The sequence below is a fragment of the Carassius gibelio genome, chromosome A12 (assembly GCF_023724105.1).
Source record: "Carassius gibelio isolate Cgi1373 ecotype wild population from Czech Republic chromosome A12, carGib1.2-hapl.c, whole genome shotgun sequence".
Taxonomy (NCBI): Eukaryota; Metazoa; Chordata; class Actinopteri; order Cypriniformes; family Cyprinidae; genus Carassius; species Carassius gibelio.
In genome coordinates this window covers 15,885,362-15,896,988 of record NC_068382.1, presented here as the reverse complement: position 1 = coordinate 15,896,988, position 11,627 = coordinate 15,885,362, and positions in this window count along the sequence as shown.

Below are 11,627 nucleotides of genomic sequence, written 5' to 3'. Positions count from 1 at the left end.
TTTTTATCGCAATTTATAACTTAATTAATAGACCAAGAAGACTCTTGTATTGGTAACCTGTTAGGATATTATTAGCCGAACTACTATGCTGCTACAACTACTATAAACATATATGTTTATTTCTTTGGATTTATTATTTTGTTCTGTTTTACATGTATAACAAAGCAAAATCAAAGTCCTTTATTTTCTCCCTGAGCACCTGTCAACCAGGTCATTGGTAAATGAATGTGTTCCTGCTGTAATATTCCAAATCAAACAGCTGAAAATGAATGGGCAATAAAGTTTATTAAATATTTATCGCAAAGATGTTTATGACACATGCTAATAAACCATAAAGGTCCTGATTTCCTGTCCTGGTTTGTTTTAATTCCATGCCCCTCCTCCACACCCCTATTTACCCTTAGTTGAAGCAGCAACACCAGGGTCATTATACGAAAACGTGCCATTTCCCACTTTTAATGTTTGATTTTCAAATTTCTGTTTTGAAAATCTTTAAGCCCCTTTTTGGATTAAGTAGATCCTTACCTCTCAGGAAAATGTGCCGTGCCATCTCAGGCTATCTTATTTTTTTCATTTTTTTTTCATTTAACTAATTTAAATGTGTGTTTTTGGTCAACCCTGTTACCAACATATTAATTACTTTTTGAAAAGGTTTTAAATACATGTATAGAACAAATCTGATATACTGTGGAAGATATACTCCCCCTTGTTACATTAAGAGTGTTTGTGAATTGAGAATATTGAAAGTTTTATTTTTTTAAGGGGATGAATACGTTCATTTCCAAATTACACTCTCCCAGCATCTTCTGTTTTAAGAAAAATGTATGGAAACAAAAATTAAACACCTCAATTCAATTTTGAGTGGATTATTAGCCTCTCTTACTAAACATTTACAATTAATTGATTACATTTTTATTTACATTTTTTAAGTTATATTAGAATATTATACAAGTAACAGGGTTGACACATCAGTTACAGGGTTGACAACAGCTACCGTATTGATTATACTGCTTGTTTGAGTTACAATTATGGTTGTAATGGAGTCTTAATTGGACATTCATAAACCTTTAATTCAACATGACTAATCAGCATATTATGTAGACGGCTCTATTGAGATATTTTAGCATAAAAATGATGAAAAACCGAAACTTATCTGTTTGCATGAACTTTAACTTTAAAATGTTTTAACTGTTGCCCCGCCTTCTACTTCTCAAACCTCATATTTCTATGATATTGTGCTGAGAAAACACAGATTTACCCATTCTGTGTTGGTAGTGGCGTGTACCACAGTTTGCTTTGCCAATTGAGAAACTTGATTGGTAAACGGTTTGCCAGAATATACCCTGACCCAGATCTATCCCGTTAGTGAAGCATTGGTTTCCACACTGGTTTCATTAAATAAATAAATAAAGGAAATTATTATTTTAAAAGATTCACGAATAAGAATCATCTGTTCACGAATTGGATCGTGAACTTGCATTACCGAGCCAAAGATGATACTGAACATTTCGAATGAATAAAGAAGTTCATCTGTAAACCACATAAAGCTATTGTTTGACTTCATAAACCTTTATTTTATGCATGCTTCGTATGGATCTGTTGACTGAATGCATAGTGTGATTTCTAGGAGAATGTTTGTGTCGTTATGTGCTTGTAACGGGAAAAAATCAGTCGCGGTATTGTTTGAAATCCCCAAACTTAAATATTAAATTAATAAATTACATCAAAATAAAAGTAATCACTGGTAATCTAAAATAGTTTTCAGATGTTACTGTAATCTGATTACCCCTTATTTAAAATGTAATTTTAACAAAATACAGTTACTCATATTTTGTATTTTACATACGTAACGCTGTTACATGTATTTCGTTACACCCCAGCCCTGATTATTTATGATTGTGTAGCATACTGTAAATGTAAGTAGTTCACATGCCATCAAATAATCATACAAGTCACACAAGCTTGATTTATTTTTTGACAAGAAAACTTTTTCAAACTATTTGGATGGAGTGCATGTATGGAGAGTATCCCAAATGCAAACTGAAAAGCTTGTTAATTTATTGACTTCTCATAATAAAAAAAATAATGACTTTTGATTTATAAAGCACATTTATAAAACCCAATGCACTTGTGTGTATCAGTATAGATCAGTAACCTCAACATATTTTAGCCTATCTATCAGTAGAATAAATAAAAAAACATGATTTTTAGGGATAAAAACTGTAAAAACATGTATATTATGTATACTATTTGTAAGAAAAGTATGTCTGTTAAAATTCTCAGTCATCCAGGTCATAGTTATCCAAGAAGGGTTGGCTCAGGGGTGACAACCCCACAGAGGTTAAATGCCTGGCACTCCCCATCAGTCATTTAGAAATGAAGAAACCCCTTGGATGAGAGGCAATAGCTTCAAATATGGACGTACCTAGTCCAGTTGCCCTTGATTTAACCCTTCTGGTGTATACAACATGGGTAAGACACACAAAAGCGTACTTGGGTCAACCCTCTTACCCTGGAATGGTTACAGGGTTGACGGTAACAGGGTTGACGAAAAAGGTTATTGCCGGCCATTACTAGCCATGAGGTATAGGTAATGACACTACATTACGTGCCTTAATGAGAGGCTTAAATATTATCATATATGTAAATTTTTAAATATGTACAAAAAACTTTTTAACATATGCTTTTCTGGTAACAGGGCTGACACAATGAGCGTGTCCCTGTCTTTCAGACATTACATAACCTCAAAGAAAATTCATTAAAAAGAAGAGAACACTTACTTGTCTTCTACCATCAACTTCATGAAAGTCAGATAATGTCACTTCCTGGAACTGATGCAACTTTTGGAACAGTCCATTATCTTTAAAGAGGTGTTTTTATAAAAAGTAACAGGGTTGACGAGAACCTAGGGACCCGACTAAATTGTGTGTTTTTTTTATTTTATTTGACACGTTAAGAATAAAATCCATTTATGACTAATGAACTGACACTTAAGGCTTTATACAAGTATATGTTTTTTTATGATAGTTTGACTTTTTTGGCCTCGATAGCAAGTAGAAGTAGAAAAATCTTACTGAGGGACAGGCCATTTTCAACATTTCTTCAAGATGCTTTGTACAAAAATGTGATTAAAATCCTTTAAAAACCAAAGAAACAGAAAATAATTTATTCTTATATTATGAGACATTATGGAAACTAAAATATAAAATATTCTATTTCTTTTATGTTTTATTAAGATTTACAGAGCTTTTTTTTCCTGAGGGACACAAAATGGCACGTTTTCGTATAATGACCCACCAGCTTTGACCTTGAGCCCATAAACCAAAACTACTGTAGGGTTTCTAGCAAATGAACTTTCTGATTACTCAAGAGCATATATCTTTTCTAAAATACTTTTAAAGTATACCACCATGCATACATATCGTCTTTAGCTGTACAGTCCTTACATTGGACAATATGGGTTATGCTGATGTTGAGTTCACAACAGTCTAACCTTTACACTGAGCTCACATTACCCCAATGGACTCTGCACAGAAAATAAGATTAGGATTGATCCCCATGGAACCTGGCACAAATTGGCCCCCAGTCTGGTTAGGAAAATAAGAAAATATTAACTACAAGCTTTAGAAAGAGTATCTGCTGAAAACATGTCATCTGAGAGAAGCACATACCTCACGTCATAGCTGGTGTTTGTGTGTAGCCATTTGTGACAAATCAATACCAGAAGCTTGCAAAAGAAATAAATACCTGTACATTGTTTTCTCTCCCCAAAGCAGTTCTTATGCAACTTTTCTCAATAGTTCTGCTAATGGTTGTGTATCCATCTACTTTGTCTATGCTGGCTTAAAATTAGCCAACATATATATTTTCACATAGTGTGATTAAACAACTCTACTTTAAAGTAGCTCTGCAGACAATTATTTTGAAATCTTGATAGTTTATTTTTCAATGTCAATGTCAGTTTTATTTATATAGCACTATTAAACACAACCATGGGTTGACCAATATACTGCACAATAAAAACATTTTGATAAGACAATACAAAACAATTACTACAAAATAAACAGTATAGTGGAAAATCCTCAAAAAGGTAAGTTTTCAACATGGGCTTAAAAACAGATATTGAGGGTGGCGATCTAATACAGAGAGGCACCGCATTCCACAATCTAGGGGCAGCTAATGTTACTGAGAATGTGCGGTCACCCCTGCATTTCTGCCTCGAGTGATCTTATCTTATCATACTCATTTGTAAGGTTCACTGTACTTACAACTTACCAATAGATTGACCGAAGGGTCAGTTTATCAGGTTATTTGCTACAATGATTGTCACAATGATAAGTACATCTATTGTCAAGTTGAAGTCTCTCATCAGTAGTCAGACAGGAAAAGAGAAGATAACATTGTCATTCAGAGAGAGAAAGAGGCGTTAAGCAATATTCAGTACTCTCATTCACAGCTAATGGCTAGAGAATGGTGAACAGTTGTAAAAATAAGATACAGAAGTACATGTTAAACTGTTAGGAATGTGATGCTGATGTGAACAACAATGATGCATATTTTTAACAAAATTAATACATACAGAGGATGGAATTATTATCATTATTATTATTTATTGACTGAAGGACTTATAGGAAAACCTTTATTTATTAAAAAAACTGTTTTATTTAATTTGTATTTAATTGTAATACATAACATATATTATAATATATATATATATATATATATATATATACCAATAAAATAAAACATGTAACAACAATAATAATAATAAACGATGTAACAATATATTTTGGTGTTTAATTATTCTTAACGTTTTAATACACTGTAAAGCCAAATGTATAAAGCTAGTGAGAGTAATATATGATTTAATCGGCATGGTGATGATAGAAGAAGAATTAACTGAGGCCAGAGATCAAGAAAATTATTTCATTTATGCTGGTCTGGTCTGGTCTGTTGTATCCCACCCCCTTCACATGGTTCCTCTTCACACAAGACTGACATACACGTTTATCTTGGCTGTGTTGCAGAGGGCAAGTGCTTGGCCATTATTGGCTCACACACAAACAACACCCACTGCCTGATTGGATAAATGGGGAGGAGGGAGCGTTGGGGGTGGGGAGAGGTTGTAAATTAACTTTCCATGTTGTTATGTGTTGTTCCAAGAATGGCTTCCCCTTTAAAATCCACCCCCAATTATTCAGCATTTGGAGTCTCCATCAGTTATTTACTGAGTGCCACACATTTCTTTCTGCTCCTCTATAAATATGCTAAATGACTAAATATTATTCTGAGTATATATATATACAGTAATAAACTTTTTGTATTCAAATATGCATATATACATATACATAACTCCACATAGCCTACTATGGTCTCTGTAGAATGAATGCCATGGTCATGAAGAGAGCTGAAAAATAATTCACCAGTAGGTTATCACTAAATATTTTGAGTTTAATATAAATCAGTTATGCTGTTCTATAAGAGCTTTCTTAGAAGGCATGAGGTTTGTGTGCAATAAAACACAGGAGGTTGTTCTAGGCGGATTCTGTCAACCAATAGACGTGCTCGGACTGTTTGCGTTGACTTGCGTTTGTAAAGTTCTCTAATAGCGACATCTCTTGGACAAAATGAGTACTTGTTGGAACCAATAACACGTTAGACTGTAAGGATGACATGCAGAGTGCTACTCATGCCTTTCACTATAAAACCAAGAGAATTTGCTATTGTTCTTGACGTATTTTCAAAACGTATGTTGTTAAAGAAATCCTTCATCGTAGGATTTATGCAGTTAAGGATTTTATAAGCTGAACATGTCATAAAGTATACCATTTAATTCTCTCATCTAAAGTATTTGATTTTGTGGACTGAAAAAATAAACAATTCTTCATTTGTTTTATCACTGTATTTACTCAAAATTACTTTGTAAAGATTTAGAAACCTTATAACAGAAAGTGGGGTGTGTGCTGTGCATTCTTATTTATGACATTTTGGAATGTATACAGAACATATTAGGCAATTATTTGCTTATATATATATATATATATATATATATATATATATATATATATTAGTGCTGTCAATCGATTAAAAAAAATTAACTAATTAATCGCACAATTTTTTAAAATTAATCGCGATTAATCGCGATTAATCGCAATTAAAAGACTGAAACTTTTTGCATATGTAAATGTAAAATGTAAATAATTAATGTAAACTCAAGACAAAGAAACTATTTAAATTCAAAATATGATTGTTTATTGAAATTTTTGTTTAACTTGTAACACAGATTTTCTCATGTAAACAACATACCTGCAATAAACCATCAATATCCTCCAAATTAACTGTTGGCTTGAAAGCCATATTTATTACAGAAATAAAAACACAGGCATGTAAGTACCATTTGAATTTCAAAACAATCAATGTCAATAAAAAACCTCCTCTCCGTGCGCCCAGAACGTGCTTTTAGCGTACCGGTACGCTCATTTGGACATCTGTTTTAATAGAGGTTTTAATCTTTTACCTGCACTGCCGATTTTCAGAGCGCCCTTCACAATGCAAGCTTCCAAATTCATCCCACTCAGAGCAGAAACTACATTACCCATTCACCCTTAAGTTATACAAGTGAATAGCGCATGTGTCGCTTTTCCCACTGTTAAGTGTCAACAACTCAACGTGGCCGGAGAAGGTGTGTGAAACTCGTTATGAGTGTACACAACGCTCGGTTCGGTTAAAAATCAAATACAGTTAACAACAACACTTAATATGTTTTCTTGGCTTCAGACTCTGAATACTGCAAGAACAAGATCAGAATCAGATGATACGCTGACTGATACCTCACCAAATTCGAATCCTATCACTGCAGGTCAGACTCAAGCTAATGAAGTAATGCAGCTCTTTCAGGAAGGGTGATCAGACGTCCCGAAAAATTCGGGACAGTCCCGAAATCTAAACTGTTGTCCCGACTCCCGAATCTGGCCCTAATTGTCCCGGAAGTTATACTAAAGCAAAATCTTGAGTATTTATTGTCTGATAAACATTAAAAACTGTCTGGTTGAGTCGTCCTGCAGCCCCCGCTGGCTGCTCATTGGCTGCAGCATCTTTTTTCTAAGTTCTAAAAAAATACCGTAGACGGCAAGGCACAAATTTAGCTATTCATTTATCTAATTAATCTATAGCCTATGCACAAAGACAATATGATCTTTTTGTCCCCTTTTTGTTTTAAAGCTTGATGAAGAGAGAGAGCGCAAGTTGCTGCAGCTGAGGAGGACAGTGATGCACGCGTACAGGAGTGACTGACAGTTCGCGGCACTGTGTACAAAAAATACTCCGCTACACAATTATTTCGTTTTTTTCGTTTAAGCTTATTAACGTTAGCGTTACAGAAAGGTCTGATTTATGCACTGTTACAACAGTCATTGTTTTTTTTTTTTTTTAAACAATGACATTTGAGTTCATGATTTTAATGTTGCTGTTTCTTGTGGCAGACTGAATGAAGAGTAATGTTTCTTGTGGCAGACTGAAGAGTAATCCGGCAGAGTTTTATACTGAAACTTTCCGTCTAAAAGTCCTTCCTTGGTCTTATCCATATTTCTTTGCACGTTGAACACACATAGGCCACAACCAGAAATAAAAAAACTGCAACCGCGTTAATTGCGTTATTTTTTTTTAACGCGTTAAATATTTCAAATTAATCGAATGCGTTAACGCGCTAATTTTGACAGCACTAATATATATATATATATATATATATATATATAAATGAAAAACAGTTGGCCTATGTTACTTTTTTGTACTGGCAACTAACCCTGATTCACCTGACTAACGACTGATTCAAGCTGATAGAAGAGCAACTTTGACTGAAATAACCACCCGTTACAACCAAGGTATGCAGCAAAGCATTTTTGAAGCCACAACACGCACAACCTTGAGGCGGATGGGCTACAACAGCAGAAGACCCCACCGGGTACCACTCATCTCCACTACAAATAGAAAAAAGAGGCTACAATTTGCACGAGCTCACCAAAATTGCACAGTTGAAGACTGGAAAAATGTAGCCTGGTCTGATGAGACTTGATTTCTGTTGAGACATTCAGATGGTAGAGTCAGAATTTGGCGTAAACAGAATGAGAACATGGTGGTGGTGGTGTAATGGTGTGGGGGATGTTTTCTTGGAACACTTTAGGCCCCTTAGTGTCAACTGGGCATTGTTTAAATCCCACGGTCTACCTGAGCATTGTTTCTGACCATGTCCATCCCTTTATGAACACCATGTACCCATCTCCTGATAGCTACTTCCAGCAGGATAATGCACCATGTCACAAAGCTCAAATCATCTCAGACTGGTTTCTTGAACATGACAATGATTTCACTGAACTAAAATGGCCCCCACAGTCACCAGATCTCAACCCAATAGAGCATCTTTGGGATGTGGTGGAACGGGAGCTTCGTGCACTGGATGTGCATCCCACAGATCTCCATCAACTGCAAGATGCTATCCTATCAATATTGGCCAACATTTCTAAAGAATGCTTTCAGCACCTTGTTGAATCAATGCCACGTAGAATTAAGGCAGTTCTGAAGGCGAAAGGGGGTCAAACACAATATTAGTAAGGTGTTCCTAATAATCCTTTAGGTGAGTGTGAATAAAAACAGAATGCAATGATGTGGAAGTTTCAAATTTAAAATTTTTCAATATTTTATTCAGAATACAGCATAGATGACATATCAAATGTTTAAACTGAGAAAATGTATCATTTTAAGGGAAAAATAAGTTGATTTAAAATTTCATGGCATCAACACATCTCAAAAAAGTTGGGACAAGGCCATGTTTACCACTTTGTGGCATCTTCTCTTCTTTTTTATAAAAGTCTGCAAACGTCTGGGGACTGAGGAGACAAGTTGCTCAAGTTTAGGAATAGGAATGTTGTCCCATTCTTGTCATGACTCATGTTTTAAGTCTTCTTTGTCACATCTTCCTCTTTATGATGCACCAAATGTTTTCTATGGGTGAAAGATCTGGACTTCAGGTTGGCAATTTCAGTACCTGTATCCTTCTTCTACACAGCCATGATGTTGTAATTGATGCAGTATGTGGTCTGGCATTGTCATGTTGGAAAATGCAAGGTCTTCCCTGAAAGAGACGACGTCTGAATGGGAGCATATGTTGTTCTAGAACTTGGATAAACCTTTCAGCATTGATGGTTGCCTTTCTAGATGTGTAAGCTGCCCTTGCCGATAGGGATGACATTGCATCCTAGTTTTCTAAAAAGATCTTCAAATTTTGATTCGTCAAATGTGTAAGAAATAGTGTGAGATTGGTGTAAAAAGCCCACACGTTGCATTTAAATAAACGTGCGTTTTGATTGGTAATGACGTTATACGTCATTTCATGACAACAGACGCAATGCAATACTGTCATTATTTTTTAACTTTAAAACGAAAATAATGTTTTTTATTTATTTTAAAAATGTCAGTTTTGATATAAGCCCTAAATTTTATGTCTTTACAACATCAATGGCCCACTTGAAAGCTCATAAAGGAAAAAATGAATGTAACTGACTAGGAAAATGTGTCATATTAAACATTAGCAATTACGAACAACTGGCATTTTGCTGTGTTTGCCACTAGATGGAAAGCAAATGTCACAAAAGAAATGTAATTGTCGAAAAATCACCCTATTGAGCTGAATTGTCTTGAAATGGATATTCCGCTGTCATATACAATTTTCCATCATTTATTGCACACACCTTCCGCCTCCAGCATTCCCTTTGTAATTTTACAACCTTTTAATACAGTACACATTACATTATAGGTCTATAAATATGCTGAACTTATAATGATTTTGCTAAAATGATTGTTGTTTTCCTTAAATATCCTAAGTTTTGAGGTTTCATTATGCAGAGCATGCCCACACATCAATACATACTCACAGAAGTTTGTGAATATGAAAAAGTCAAGAGGTAAAGTGTAATACAAGTTCCCACGAGAAAGCTCCAGTCGTGTGTCTTACTGCAGGAAATGGTGGTTATGTGGTTTGGGTTTTTACATAAAGCTCATTGCATCTGCCTGGCGGACACAGTGACAATACCTCAATACATCAGTGACTGTGGCACTGTCAAATGCAATGTTTGCAGTGTTAAATAACGGCTGTCTTTTTCCTCTTCTACAAATCTCATCTGAAATCTTCTTCGTCTCAAGGGTCAATTATGGGTCACGTGTCAAAACCCCTTTGAGAATGAGAAATGTGCCCAACTTCAGCCATGGAAAACCTCCTGCGACCGCCAGTGACAGTACAGCTATATTAAACCCTTATTATAAAAGAATAGTTCTCCAAGAAATGAACATTTCATAATAAAAATTTGCTCAGCCTGTACATTACAAAATATACCTTTAAGCTTTTAAAAGTACACACTTTTCTTTCTCTCCATCCACCAAACAAATTTTTTTAATATACAAGCTCACAGAATGGTGCAACTCTGAACACTCTTTATTTAGATTCGTCCTCTGTGGAAATACTGTCCAAGGGGTCATTGTGTCACTCCATCCTTATATAATGCAAAGCTAATAAATCATAACTCATGTATTATCCTCTCAACGAACATAACACTGACAACAGGAAGACAACGTAAGCAAGTTTTATGCAATGTTTCTCTTAATAAACAAACTGCTGATTTCTCTTTTGTGCAGTAATGTTAAACAATAAGATAACTTGGCTTGAGAAAGTAATGAAAAATATTTATATTTATATGAATATTAATCATGAAAATATTTATTTTTGTCACAAAGGTCATTGAGATCAGTTATGCACAATGTAATTTACTCTAAAATGCATTATCCTTATTTATATTTGCTATAAAGGGAATTTCATTGGTAGATATTGCATACATGCAGTGCGTAACTCTGAGTGACTACAGTTCTTGACTGCAGCATCACTCACTAGATTCTAAATCTATTGACTCTTCCTTATTTATGTTTCCCTTCTCCATGGAAAACAACGATCTGCCATTGAGACCCTGTGCATTATGGGAGGCTCTTGAAGATGTCTGTAATCCCATTGGGATTAAGGCTGCTTGGCTTCCATCCACATCCTTCGTGAGAAAACACAATTTATTTGCAAAGCCAAAATAAGCATGATTGACAGATAGTGGTCTATCAGTCTCACTTTTGTTATTTTATAATAGTATATGCACTTAGATACAAGTTTCTTGTGTGCAGACATTAACAAATGCACAAGAAGTTAAAGTTAAAAAATTACTTTATGCATTGTTTAATAATTAATTTTTAATCTTTACTGTTATAATGTACCTGCAAGTGTACATGAAACTGCACATATGAAAAATATTGCTGTATGTTTATTTACTCTACTTACCGGATAATTAACCATAACATATTATATAGTATATAACTTTACACAGTCTTCCCATGCATATAATATGCTGGGATTAAATCATCAATTGTTGTTTTTGTAAGGTTGTTGTAAGAGTAGAAATCCATAGACAAATTTAAAAATATTAGAGGAAACATAAAAAAATGGAATAGAAAAATAAATGTCTACCCTTCAACTGCACGTTCAGTGTGATGTCTCAAGGTTTAAAGCTCATTTAATATTAATTGTAATTGCAGATAAAATG